Genomic DNA, 13,622 nt, shown 5'->3' with positions numbered 1-13,622 from the left:
CTTATGAGTCTTTTCTCCTATAAGCTTGCTTTCTGGGGGACCAGCATATCTATGATGCCTGCTGTTCAGGACAAACAAGAAAAGCAGAAGGGGTCCTGGAGTCTGGAGTACACAGGAGGTACTAGGTATTAACAATTCCTGAAGTGATTCTGTGGCTTAGGAAAAGGGTTCCCATGATCCTTTCCCCACAATTGTGGAGGGAGGGAGTTCCTCTTAGGGCCCAGGTAGATAGAGTCTGAAGAATCCCAATTTTACAAGTCTCAGTTCTGCTGTTCTGTCACATTATTTCACCCCTCTTAAAAGCCTCGTCTGCTGACGGAGCGAGAGTAAAGGGAGAGGAAGAGAGTGGTCCCGTCCGTCAGTGTGGTGTCTGACACACTAAGTGCTTACTCCGTGCAAGCCACAGCCACGACACGACGTGTGACAGGCACGGGCAAAACTCGGAGCTGAAGACAAGGCTTCTTTCTAGCCAACTGGAAAAAGAGTTGGGGCCACTTTCTCTGGAGAATGAACCGGACAGGCACGGTCAATTCTATTCAGTTCTGTTTAATACACTTCTTGTTTTTGTTGCAAGTGTTACGTTAATTTAAAGTGGAAAAAAGATAATAAGCTGAATCATGTGTAAGTGACAGGTTTTGCCAGATAAGTCTAAAAATCTGTACATATACTTCTTTTTCTCTTTCTCCAAATACAGATAACTATCTTTAAAAAAAAGAGAGCGCAAATCATAAAGCTATTTTGTATCCTGCTTTTTCTTGCCACTGAGACATGGTCACCTCTTTTTTTCTAAGTGATATAATACCAATGCCATCATTTAACTATCTGATAATATACAGATGCAAAGAAAATTCATATATATATATAACTATTCATAAAATAGTTATTATTGGGATTGTAAGGATGTAGCTACGTACTCTGGGCTTGCCAATTTAGTTCTACCTTGGGAAATATCTAAGATCCCAGGGCTTCATTTTTGCCATCTCTACAATGAGAAATACACTCTTTATAAAGACTGTTGCATAGGTCAAATGAACAGATATATGAAAATGGGTTTCTGTATAGTAAAGAACTACATAAACGCTTATTCTCATCAAAGGTGCTGAACAGACACTCTCCTCCACAGAACGAAAACAAGAGGAAATTTGTTTGACACCCTGTTGATCAAATTAAGGTCAAGTATACCCTGTGGGACACCCAGGGCCCAGCCAGGACGGCTTCAGCCTCTTTAGTTGTCTTTTTTCTGTCTACTCTTCCTGCAGGGAGAAACCAGAACACGGTTCTGATATGAATTCAGTCCGTTTTTTCCTTAGAGGGACATGGGATCCAACGAAAATCATTTCTTTTGGGAAGCAGGGTAAGTCATCATCCACCTGCTCTACCTGCGGTATGTTTGTGAATGCCCAGATACTAAATGTCCGTCTCTTTAATGACCTTGAAAGGTTATAAAAGAAAGGAGGTCTGGCTGCCTTGGCAGGTACTAGTACACACCGAGCTTAATGTTAACGTATTTAGAACCTTCTAGAACCTCCACTTCTCTACCTCCTACCTTCTCAAGCCATAGAAACAAACCTACCTCCTTGAGGCATTAGTGGACTGGAGCTTTCAAGTGGGTTCTAACCTCCGGAGTGGAAGTGTTGAAGTAGACAACAGAGATTTCTAAAATTCTTGTATGTCCCACAAATCAGCTCTATAACTTAGATTACTTACAGAATTAAAGAGAGACTTGCCTTCCACTGTATCTTGTTTCGCCATGGATATCACACTCAGGTATGTGTTAGAGACAAGAAAGTATTTCAAACAACTTATTTTTTTTTTAAACTGACCGTTCATTAATATCACCTGGGAAGTAATAGCAATCAAAACACATTAAAGACTGGTTAATACCAGAAAATCTGTTTTTGGCTATTTGAGGGGTTGCATCATGAGATGCAAGTGATTCTGACTGAGGTGCAGCCCAAGCTGAAAAACGCTATGGGTGCTCCGAAGAGAACTGATTCCAAGTGCCCAGCCCTGCATACATGTTCACTTTCACTGTGCCTCTGAACAAAACCACTGAAATAGGCCTTCTCAAATATAACCCCTCTACCAAAAGCAAGACTTGGAGTAGAAAAAAATCTTATGGAATAAAATATATGCAAAATGGAAAAATTCTATGTGGCCCCAAAGAGGGAAATTTTTAGTGCCTTATATGGCAATTTGCAGTTATGATTGTGCAGAATTCATGGCAGTGTGGATAAAGCACAAGCTTTAATGGAAGGAAGGAATATAAACTTGTTCATATTTTATAGACACAACTATGAAAGGAAGCTAAAATCATATATGCAAACAACAACAACAACAAAAATGAAGAAAATCCTCCCCAACTACCAATCAAGTCTATCTTGTGGTTTTCTTCTTCCTTCTACAATTTTTGTACTTTTTTTTAGTCTAAAACATATGTGCTAGAACAAACATTAATAGTTGAGCAAATTAAGCTTACTTTCCATATGCCATTCCTCTAGGAACCATCAAAGCACAATTCTCAGTAGCAAATCGACCAACCAGACAACCTACCTGTGTGTCTGCCTTCAGCCGCCCTGCCGCCCTGCCGTCTGTCTGTCTCTGCCCTCACTCCTGGCTTTCTCCCCATAGAAGGCAGCTTGCTTGTTCATTTAAAGCAAAAGCGAAAGAGCAAACTATGTTTTATGAACAGTGTCAGCCAATAGCAGAAAAAGAAGGAACTTGGGTCAGCAGGTCCTCAGCTTTGTGGCGGGATCGTGGGAATGGGTGCTGGCTTCCTTCTCCCGAAGGCAGGGAATTTCCATTTAGTGGCTGTCTTACCAAGTCACCCAGGAATTGCCCTCCTCTAATGACTGTTTTTTGTTGGGGGTTTTCTTTTTCTTCTTTTTTTTTTTTTTAAATCATATGTGATGGGCAGAGAGCTGGAGGGTGGGGGGCGGGGCAGTTAAGTGGCTCTTATTTCTCCGAAAGGGTTTCTGTTTCCATGACAAGCCCATCAACACCGCTTTTTACATTCCGCGCTGCAGAATACTTTCGATAAAAACACTCTCACCACCCTCTGGCTTCCTCATGCACTCCGGCAAAGGCCTTACTCATGCTGCTAAAAAGTCTCTCTAAAGGTCACGGATGGTCCCATTGCTCGCGTCATGTGTTCCCCTTTTCCTTTTCCTCTTGCTTGAACTGTAAACTGTGCAAACTCTCTCAACAGGTTCTCAGTCCACCCAGTTCTTTCCCCAACTTTCAGCCTGATTCCCCTCTGCCTCCCTGTGATTGCTTGAATGAGAAATGCCCCCCAAAGGCTCAGGTATTTGAACTCTGGGTCCCCAGTGGGCGGTGCTGTTTGGGGAGGTGGTGTAGCCTTGCAGAGGAATCATGCCCCACCTCCCGTGGTGGAGTCTGAGAGTGTATAGCCTCACTCCAATTCCAATTTGCTCTCTTCTGCTTCAGGCTTGCAGTTAAAGATGTGATCTCTCAGCTTCCTGCTCAGGCTGCCTGCTGCGGAGCCTCCCAAGTCAGATGCACTTGCGCTCTGGAATCATAAACCCCAGGAAACTCCTTCTTCCTGAAGTTGCCTTTGGTCGTGGTATTTTATTATAGCAACAGAATACTAACTAATACACCTCCTTTTCAGATTCTTCCTTTGCTACTAATTTGCCAGGTTTGAGTTTTTCCTAAAGATTTGTCTTCTGATCTCTTTGTTTGCTCTTCTCTTGCCTATGTATAACTTATCCTCAGACATGACAAAATTTAATATGGCCCAGGGTCTTTGTCTCCCCAAGTCTTACTACCCCCCCAGCTTCCCCATCCATGCCAATGGCACCACAGTAAACCCCTCAGTTAATCCAACCAAAAAGTCAGAAGTTACTCAGTGCTTTTCTGTCTCCCACTCCCTACTCTCAGTGCATTCCATTGTCCTACCTGCAAAATATTTCCAATATCCCAACCCTGTTCAAACCCTTCTCGTTTTGTGAATGGCCAGCTGTAGAAATGGGCTATGACTATAAGCCAGTTGCAAAGTGTTTGCTTAGCATGTGCAAGGGCCTGGGTGTGATTCCACAAAGCAGAAAGAAGAAATAGAAAAGCAAAAGAAGGGAAAGAAAGTGCAGCTACACTGGAAAATAAAGGATTTTAATACACCTTTCAAAATTGGAATGAAGTAAAATTATGTTTGTAAATTATATCATCTTGTAGATAGACACAAAACACAAAACATGTTCAGACTAATAACCCAACAGAATAAGGTTGTGGGATACTAAGTCAACACACAGAGCAGCTGCATTTCTATACATTAGTGAATGACCAATCCAAAAAGGAAGCATTTCACTAATAAAGCATCAAGAAGAAAGAAGAAAAAAATACCAACTTAACAAGAAGGTGAAAGACATACACACTAATGGCTCCAAAACATACACACACACACACACACACACACACACACACACACACACCCCAAAAAAACCAAAGACAGAGTAAGTAGAAAGACATCTTATGCTCATGAATTAAAAGACTTAAAAATATTGCTAAGATTTTAATACAATATAAATTAATACAAAGAATTGCTGTGTTCTCTATCATAAGTGTGTGGATTTATGCCTGGGTGTTCAATTTAATTCCATTAATCAACATGTCTGTTTTTATGCCAATACCATGCTGTTTTTATTACCATAGCTCTGTAGTACAGTTTGAGGTTGAGAATAGTGATACCTCTAGCAGTTGTTTTATTATTCAGGATTGTTTTAGCTATACTGGGTTTTTTTGTGTTTCCATATGAAGCTGAAAATTGCCATATCAAGATCTGTGAAGAATTATGTTGGAATTTTGATGGGGATTGCATTGAATCTATAGATTGATTTTGGTAGGATGGCCATTTTTATTATATTAATCCTACTGATTCATGAGAATGTGAGATCTTCCTATCTTTATCATGTTGGAAGCACAGCAAGAAGATCCTTTTGTCCACAGATCACCAGGGAGACAAGGAATATTAAGCATGCAGGGATTATAGGAAAGATGTAAAACCTGTTCTTCTATCCAGAAAGCTGAGAATTGGAGGTGATTAATAGCCTAGTGATCTGCAGTATCTGTTGGGCCAGGACATGTCAAGCTCCTACAACCAGGACCAGAGTGGCCAATAGTCTAAATGACCTTTATGCTATCTATATGACTGAGACCAGGCCAGATCCTTCCCTTAAACTAGTACAGGTAGCCTATCTCCAGGGCCCATTTTCCTGGAAGAAATAACATGTGCCCTGAGTTGAGTTTTGTTGTAATTATGCCCTCTTGTACACAAGGGATGGTATTAACCATGAAACATTTTTTCCAAATTATACGGGTTTAAATATGGGGGCAATAAATCACTTGGCATCAGACTCCCTGATGTCTTGATCCAGGTTGATAAGGTCTATCTGAACCAAGTTTTCATTCTCACCTCTTTACTTTCCTGCCTGCCATAAACACCTGCAGGGTCCCCTTCAGGTGATGAAGGAGGGAATATGAGGAGAGACAGTTAAAATAAAGGGTCATTTCAGTGGTAGCATAGAGACTCAATATAGTAAAAGCTTCCTAAAATATATACATATGTATTTGTCAGAGTTCTCGAGAGGAACAGTACTTATAGAATGAATCTATATACATAAACTTGTGTGTGTGTGTGTGTGTGTGTGTGTGTGTGTGTGTGTGTGTATGTGATATCTATTAGAATGGCTTACAGACTATGGTCTGTAAAACAAGTCCCTCGAAATCAACAGGATAGATGCACACATAAACTCACAGAGACTGAGGCAGGCGTGCACAGGGCCTGCTCAGGTCCACACCAGATGGGATCCTAGAGCTGAAAGGAGAAGTGGACACATACTGCCATCCCTGACTCAGAAGCAATCTGCAGCTGATAACCACTTGCAAATGACAATTTAGTTTCCTTCAAGAGAGTCTCACCAGGGAAGCAAACTCCTCTTAAGGACAGGCTGCATGCCCAGCAGTGGGTGGCCAAATGAAAACAAACTCAGTGGCATCTTTGGAGGTTCTTGTCTCATAATGTCATACCAGGGATTTTTTTTTTATCTATTTTGTTTTGTTTTGTTTGTATTTTTTCCCTCTTTTTACCCTGCAGGTCCTTAACATACCTATCATGGCTTCCAGTTTAGTGTTCTTGCAGGTTTCTTGAGTAAGCAAATGAGTAATCCTTTGCATCTATATCTGTTTCTTGTTTTCTCTTGGGCTCTTTTTTCCTTTGGTTTGTCCTATTCCAATGTATTTGGTTTTGTTTTATCCTGTCATATTTACTATATATTTATTATTATCCTTTAGAACCCTATTTTTTTTTCTAATGAAAGACAGAAAGAGGGTAGATACGGAAAGGAGAGGAGGTTGGAAGGAACTGGGAAGGGTAAAGGGATTGGAAACTGTAATCAGGATATATTATGTGAGAGGAAAAAAAGCCTGTTTTCAATAAATGGGAAAAAAAGATGCCATAATAACTTCATTATCACTGTTTATTAGGGAGCTGCAAGTCAAAACTACAGTAAGATACTACTTTGTACCCATCAACTATTACTTTAAAACAAATCAAAATACCAAATGTTGGCACACATATGAAGAAATTGGAACTTGAGCTCGCTGGTAGATCATAAGACAGTATATCTACTACTAAGAACAGGTTAGTGATTTCTTTTTTTTTTTTTTTTTTTTTTTTTTTTTTTTTTTTTTTTTTTTTTTTTTTTTGGTTTTTCGAGACAGGGTTTCTCTGTGTAGCTTTGCGCCTTTCCTGGAACTCACTTGGTAGTCCAGGCTGGCCTCGAACTCACAGAGATCCGCCTGGCTCTGCCTCCCGAGTGCTGGGATTAAAGGCGTGCGCCACCACCGCCCGGCTAGGTTAGTGATTTCTTAAAAGGAAAATAGAATACCATATTACCTCCACAGACTTTTAGGCCCCTTGGACAGAAGGAGCTAAATGAGGACCCCACAAGGGTCAAAAATATTTAGCTCCAGAGTAAGTCCACATCTGACTTATTTGGCTCTGTGCCAAATGGAACTACTCATTTCTTTCAGGAACAAAACAAACAAAACAGTATTTTAGGCCTGAGAGAGGATGAAAATAAAACATCAAAGAGTTCAGTTGTGTTGGGTAGAGCTAGAAAGCACTTACTTAGAAAATAAACCAAAATAACTGTGTTTATTATGTTTCTATAGCCCCCCTTACGGGAATGAGACCAGGGCATGGACATCAAGGACCCCCAACCTCTCTTCACTGGACATCTGGAAAAATGGACACCCAACCACCGGACCAGTTCATGTGAATGCAACGTCACCACAGGCCTAGAACCCAGGGTGGTGACTAAATGGCTTTCCCACAAGCTACCATGCTGCCATCCTACCCCACTCTCCTCCACCTCAGCTCGGGCTCTACCGTCACCTAACCCAGGCTCTCCTCCAACCCTTAAAACCACTCATCACAGCACCCAGTCCCATCCGTTCCCCGCCACTGTTGCCGAGAGACGAAGCAAAGAAGCCTTCCTTACTCTGCCTACCTGGAGCTCCCTCAGCCATTCCAAACCTTGAAAGTTGGGGGAATGAAAAGACATCTCTTTGGAAGTTCCAGGCTGCTGGTGCTGTGATGACGGAAAAGAGGAGGCTCCTGGAAATATAATAAACATGTCGCAAAGCTCTCTGGTAATGGTTATGGCAAGGACAACGCAGGAGCTTTTCAGCACCATGTACCTTCTTCATAGAGCCTCAGGAAAGGGGCTGGAGTCAAGGCTGCCACTCTGAGAACAAGGTCCCCCCTGGACCTAGGGACTCGTTAACAGTTGATTATCCCATTTGGAAACTCATAGTCTGTACATTTACCAGGAAGTGGGGAGAAAGAGCAAAGACATTTAAGAAATACTTAACTCTGTAATAATCACTAGCCTAGAGGCTTTTATTCCTGTAATAAAAGTCCAGTAAACTGACTGATAACCATTTGAGTAGAATAAAGTAAAAAAACAAAAAAAAAAAATTCCAGCTCTCTCTCCCCAGAGCTCCCTCCTGCACATGTGTGTTGAGAGTGTATATAAGAAAGATAAGGTGGAAATGCCTCTTTCTGTTTTCCCTCTGAACTGGTAAACCAGGAAAAAGGTGAAGACCCCTGACTCAAGCTGGTTTACTTTTATGTAGTCCTAGCTGCCCTGAAACTCACTCTGTAGACAAAGCTAGCCTCAAACTCAAGAGATCCACCTGCCTCTGCCTCCCCAGTGCTGGGATTTAAGGCATGAGCCACCATGACCAGCTTTCATGCTGGTTTACAATGATGCAGGTAGGGTATGTATTCACTAGAAATTGAACTTGGAATTTTGAATTTGGTCTTTCTTGGCCTACCCATCCACTATCCGATCTTCAGTCTCCACAGCGGACCAAGCTGTTGCTCCCAGGGAGCCCTCTGATCATGGGGACAAACAACAGACTCTGTTAGTTGAAGTAAAGGCATTTTCAACTTAGAACAAGACTATCTGGGAAAGCCCTTCACAGTCAAGTAGACTCTGCCCTTTTAGGATGACCCAGCACCTTTAAGTACTGTAAGGTAAAAATCTTCACTAACAAGTACCTCTCCCAGTTTGGTCTCTGTTTTTGTGATAAACACCAGGATCAAACTTCAACCTAGGGAGAAAAAGGTTTATTTGCCTTATACTTCCACATCACAGTCCACCATTGAGGGAAATCCAGTCAGGAACTTAAGAGAGAAAATGGGAGGCAGAAATTGAAGCAGAGGCCTCTGGGAGTGGGGGCAGTGCTTACTGGCTTGTTCCCCACAGCCTCCTGAGCCTGCTTTGTTAAACCCCCCTCCCCCAGGACCACCTACCCTGGGGTGGTACCACCCATAGTGGCTGGACCTCCATTATCAGTCATTAATCAGGGAAATGCCCCCACAGGCTTCTTACCAGCAATCTGATGGAGGCCACCCCTCAATTAAGTCACCTCTTCCCAGATGACTCTAGTTTGTGTCAAGTTGGCAAAAAAACAAAAAAAAACTCACCAAGACAGAAGAGTTACTTATATAGTGTTACACGCTATGACACATAATGATTTCCTGCTGTGACAATTTGGCCAGAGCAATCAGTTGTTCCCTTTAAAGAGACAGAGAGAGACTGAAAGAGGGGCTTTTCATTTTGTTTTGTCTTATTTTGGTTTTGGTGGTACTGGGGAGAGAACCCACATGCTAGGCAAGCACCGGTGCCCACTCGAACACTAACTCCAAAGGAGTTTCACGTAACCAAAACAGCATTCCTTGAGGGAGTAGGCCATACCAGGGCGTGACTTAGAAATTTTAGGCGGAGCATGTTTCCTGGAGGACACACATCTTACAAAGTCTCTAATCATAATCCCAAAGGCTCTACCCCAAACTCCCAGCAACATGCAAATTAGGGAAATGAACTTTGCAGCGCATGAGTTTTGAGGGACCTACTCAAGCCACAGCAGTAGCATTCCAGAAAAGAACCACACAACGAGAACCTCAGCGGAATACACACTGTGGAAAACACGCTAAACGCACCACCTCAGTTCCAAACCCACACTCACTCATCAGCCCCTTTTGGTTTCTTCAGGTTCTTACTGTGAGGTCACGAGCCCTATTACCAGAACCCCGTTATCCGGTCTGCTCCTGAGAGTCTAAGTCTTCGGTCCAAACAGCTGAGTCCTTCAACTTCCACTTCTGTGGCCCTCACCTTAAGTGCGGGGTAAGAACAAGAAGAACTGGACCAAAGCTCTGGGAGACACACAGAGACCCCCTCCACAGACTTCTGCCTACTGAGAGCCTTCCATTCTCTGGAAATGGGGGGGGGGGAGGAAAAATGGACACAAGATAATTAAGACCAGTTCCTGAACTCAAGGGATCTCTGAGGCAAGCATCTTTTCTTTGCGTGTAAACTAATCATAGTCACATCCCCCAAAAGACAACATGTGGGTGGGTACACGTCCCTGCAGACACTTTGATGTCCTGTCATTTGTTCATTTAATGCTTCCTCTGGTTGACATAAATTTGCATGCAGCTTTTCCCCATCTACTTCGTAACACAAACATTTCCCATGTCATCATAAATATTTTAGTGAATCACATATTCGACATGCCAAAGTTAGAAAAACAAACTGCTTTCGTGGTTAAACTTCCCTCCATCCATGAAGCTTACCCCAACTTGAGGCCAATGGAGTGTGTGGGTAACTCTAGGCTGCCTTTAGGAATAGAGAGCAAGCTTGCAGTCAGGTGGAACACGGCAGCTGAAGGAAGAGCTCAAGAAGAGTAACGACACAAACCCAAAAGTCGCTTCTCATCGCTCTAACCGTGTATCCGACATAAACTTACAGTAGGAAGCCACTGAGGGTCTCAAAGCTCTCAGTTCCTCATGGTGGAGAAGACGCCCTGCGGTGGTGGCGCACACCTTTAATCCCAGCATTCGGGCGGCAGAGGCAGGAAGATCTCTGTGAGTTCAAGGCCAGCCTGGGCTACAGAGTGAGTTCCAGGACGGCCAGAGCTGTTACACAGAGAAACCCTGTCTTGAAAAACCAAACAAACATGGTGGAGAGGGCAGGGTAAAACAGCACCACTCAGTTGGGACCGAGAGAAAGAGGGATGACGGCGAATCCTCTGGATTTCTCCTTCCCCACTTCTCCAGTGTCCAAATCACAGCCCATGAGATTCACCACCCACATTCAGGGTGGGTCCTTCCTCTTGTTAACCCATCCACACACCCAGAGATGTGCTTCAGTCTAGGTGGTTCTAGATCCAGTCCAGCCAACGGTGAAGATAAACTATGCCGTATTCTCCATTCTCTGTTTGCTCTGGATTGGAGCTGAATTTGGAACCAGAATTTTAAACACAAGTACAGGTGACAGGAAGAGGACCCTTTCCAGTAACACACCCAGTAGGCAGTCTTGGCCCCAGAGCACCCCGGGTGAATCCTTTCCAGGGATTTCCTCCCAGCTATAGGCAGAAAACGTGTGGTCCACATTGCCAACAGACTTCTCTCTGGGTTTCAACCTGCCCGTGCATGGAGGCGGCAATCACAATGGCATCAGGGATGACAGCTGAGGTACATTTGCTGTCTGTCATCCCCTGCCATCTGTAGATAGAGTGAACAAAAAAAATCTGGGGATTTGGAGACATGGGGAGGTGTGGGAAAATTTAGGGACATGGGCAAGTGAGGAAGTGATAGACTGAAAACAAATTACCACCTAAATGAAGACTTTCTGCCCAAAAAGGACTTCATTTGGTACTTCTCCCATAGAGAGGGGAGTGGTCCAGAGCCTGGGTCTGTTTGCTATCAGCTCACTTCTTCACCTGTCCTTATTCCTCTGTGTGTGTGTGTGTGTGTGTGTGTGTGTGTGTGTGTGTGTGTGTCTCCATCTCTGTGTCTCTGTCTCTGCCTCCCTCTCTCTGTGTCTCTCCCTCTGTCTCTCTCTGTGTGTCTCTGTCTCTGTCTCTCTGTGGGGGGGGGTAAGGTGAGGGCACCCCTAAAACTCAGACTCTCGTGTTGACTCAGCTTCTAGCTGTACTGGGCATAGATGGGAAGAGAGAAGTAGAAGAAAATGAGCAAAACACGGAGTGCTGGCTCCACCGGCTCCGATGACAGCATTTCTGGGGACATCTGTGTGTCCTCTGTGGCTCTGAATACTGCCCAGCTGGCCAGCCACAGCCCCACTGTGGGAACTGAGGAGCAGGCTGCTCTGATGATCTCCCAGTCACAGGAGGAGCCCTTGTTCACCACAGTCAAATACTCCACCAGCCACAGGGTGCCTTCCTGTGCCAGCCTCAAGCTACATACCTTGTTACATGTGTTGCCATGTCATGTGCACCCGACAGTGTCTCATTTGACCATATGTAAATAATGAAGGACCTATGTAAGTAAAATGGCTTCTGTCATTAGAAAATACTAATGATATGAACCATAGATCCCACTGACATTTAGACTCATCTCACCATATTAGGAAATTTCTAATTACTGGAAAAGAAAAAACAAAATTGTGACACCCCTTAGCATTGTTGAGCATTTAAATAATGCTTGTACTAATCTGACACTTACATTTATGCCATAGTTAAGTAAATCCCTGAAACAGGAACTGTGAATCCCTCTTAAACTGGGAGTGTGCAATACAATGCCCCCCCCCAATAGTTCAAGAAAACAATATCAGAAAATGTATCATGCATTTGAGGTTTAAACATATTTTCATAGTGATCTTAATAGCTGGAGGCTTCACCGTTCCATAGAGCTAAGGAAATTGCATTATTTCTCCTAAGTCACTAGGGAGGTCCTAGCACCAAGCCACTCAGGAACGATGTGGACAGAGCAATCCACTGTGCTCTTCACACATGAGCCATGAGACGCCCACTGGTGACAGAACAGGGTGCATGTAGTGCTTCCATCTGCTCTGGAGAGGAGGGGGCCAGGTGTTGTGTACGAAGAAGGCTCTGCCGGGTGGGCCAGTCTGGGTTCTGTTCAGGTGGGGTCCAGCAAGAGCTACAGAAGTTCAAATCAGTGAGCACCCTGCTGCAGCTAAGGCACTCTGACATCTTGGTTTCCCACACTGCAGTGGGGGATGGTGCTTATCACTTCCTTCCCCTGGTACACACCAAACACACCCCATCCCTGGTTTTGAACATGCTGACTCATTAGGAGCCTAGAAGTATGGAACCCCGGAGAGCTAGAAGGTGTTTCAAGAAGCCAGCTCAGTGTAGTTTTTATGTCATTTTTGAACTATATAGTCTTCCCTTTCTGTATAAAGTGACAGGAAAAAAAATGAAGTTTTTCTTTAAGGGTTGGAACCAGAACATCTTACGTGTTTTACGTATCCATTATCTACACTGTGATTTGTGCATAGTATGCACTCAGTAAATATTTGTTGTGAATAAATAAAAGAATGAAATCGAGGGGCTGGAGAGATGACCCAGCATTTAAGAGGACCCAGGTTCAATTCCCAGCACCCATATGGCAGCTCACAACTGTCTAGTTCCAGGGAATCTGGTACCCTCACACTGACACCAACACACATAAAAACAAATAAAAATTAAGGGAAAAAAAAGAAATTCTGGTAAAGAATGAAATCATTTTTTTCAGCCTCAAGAGATACACAGAGGGTGTCATCTTCCTTCATTCTTCCTTGTATACATTTGCTTAACAGACCTAAAACAGAGGTGTGCCAATACCATGCTAGTGCAGACATTAACACTCAGGACCATTAGAAGGTCACTACCTGGTAGAGAGAAGCAGAAGGCAGCCCTTCCTGAACACTTGTTGTAGTGGGTCCTGGAGGAAGGATGGTCATTCTCAGGGCCCAGATAACTTTCAGTTGCCTTGTGGGAAAAATCCTTTTGGGCATTAGAATTACAGCCAAGAGGCCCTTCCTCCTTAGCAGGCCTCACCAGCTGCCAGGAAACTAAGGCAGATTATTCCACCCTTCTCCTGCCTTGGTCAAGGGCATAACTGACAGACTGTCCAGATAAACCTGGTTACCCCTTCTTGAGGGAGGGTGCATCTGAAAAGGCACCTTAAAGGCAGAGAGGCAGTAGCCGACCAACTCTAAGAGAGAAGCAAGTACCCCAGGTGGAGGGAAGGCCTTCCGTGATCACAGGGAATCACAGGAAAAAAGTTCCAATCC

At 43.7% G+C, this 13,622-nt stretch overlaps 1 protein-coding gene and 1 long non-coding RNA gene across 4 annotated transcripts in view; one reads left to right on the top strand and one right to left on the bottom strand.

Annotated features, from left to right (window-relative positions):
• Positions 1–2,806, bottom strand: part of Cysltr2 (cysteinyl leukotriene receptor 2) — a 28,072-nt gene extending 25,266 nt beyond the window's left edge. For both annotated transcript variants that reach the window (XM_052732782.1, XM_052732781.1), the window contains exon 1: positions 2,554–2,806. The gene's annotated coding sequence lies outside the window, so the exon portion shown is untranslated. The remainder of the gene's footprint in view (positions 1–2,553) is intronic.
• Positions 1,057–7,944, top strand: LOC128107182 (uncharacterized). 2 transcript variants are annotated; one of them, XR_008216994.1, is made up of 6 exons: positions 1,095–1,171; positions 1,260–1,354; positions 3,209–3,304; positions 3,448–3,577; positions 6,499–6,655; positions 7,189–7,944. It is a non-coding gene; the product is annotated as an uncharacterized LOC128107182 (long non-coding RNA). The 2 variants fall into 2 exon arrangements; XR_008216993.1 differs by lacking the exon at positions 6,499–6,655 and having other exon boundaries at positions 1,057–1,354.
• The last annotated feature ends 5,678 nt before the right edge of the window (positions 7,945–13,622 follow it).

This window comes from Peromyscus californicus, unplaced genomic scaffold (genome assembly GCF_007827085.1).
Source record: "Peromyscus californicus insignis strain IS unplaced genomic scaffold, ASM782708v3 Scaffold_12__1_contigs__length_115047231, whole genome shotgun sequence".
Lineage (NCBI taxonomy): Eukaryota > Metazoa > Chordata > Mammalia > Rodentia > Cricetidae > Peromyscus > Peromyscus californicus.
This window is presented reverse-complemented; position numbering and strand designations above follow the sequence as displayed.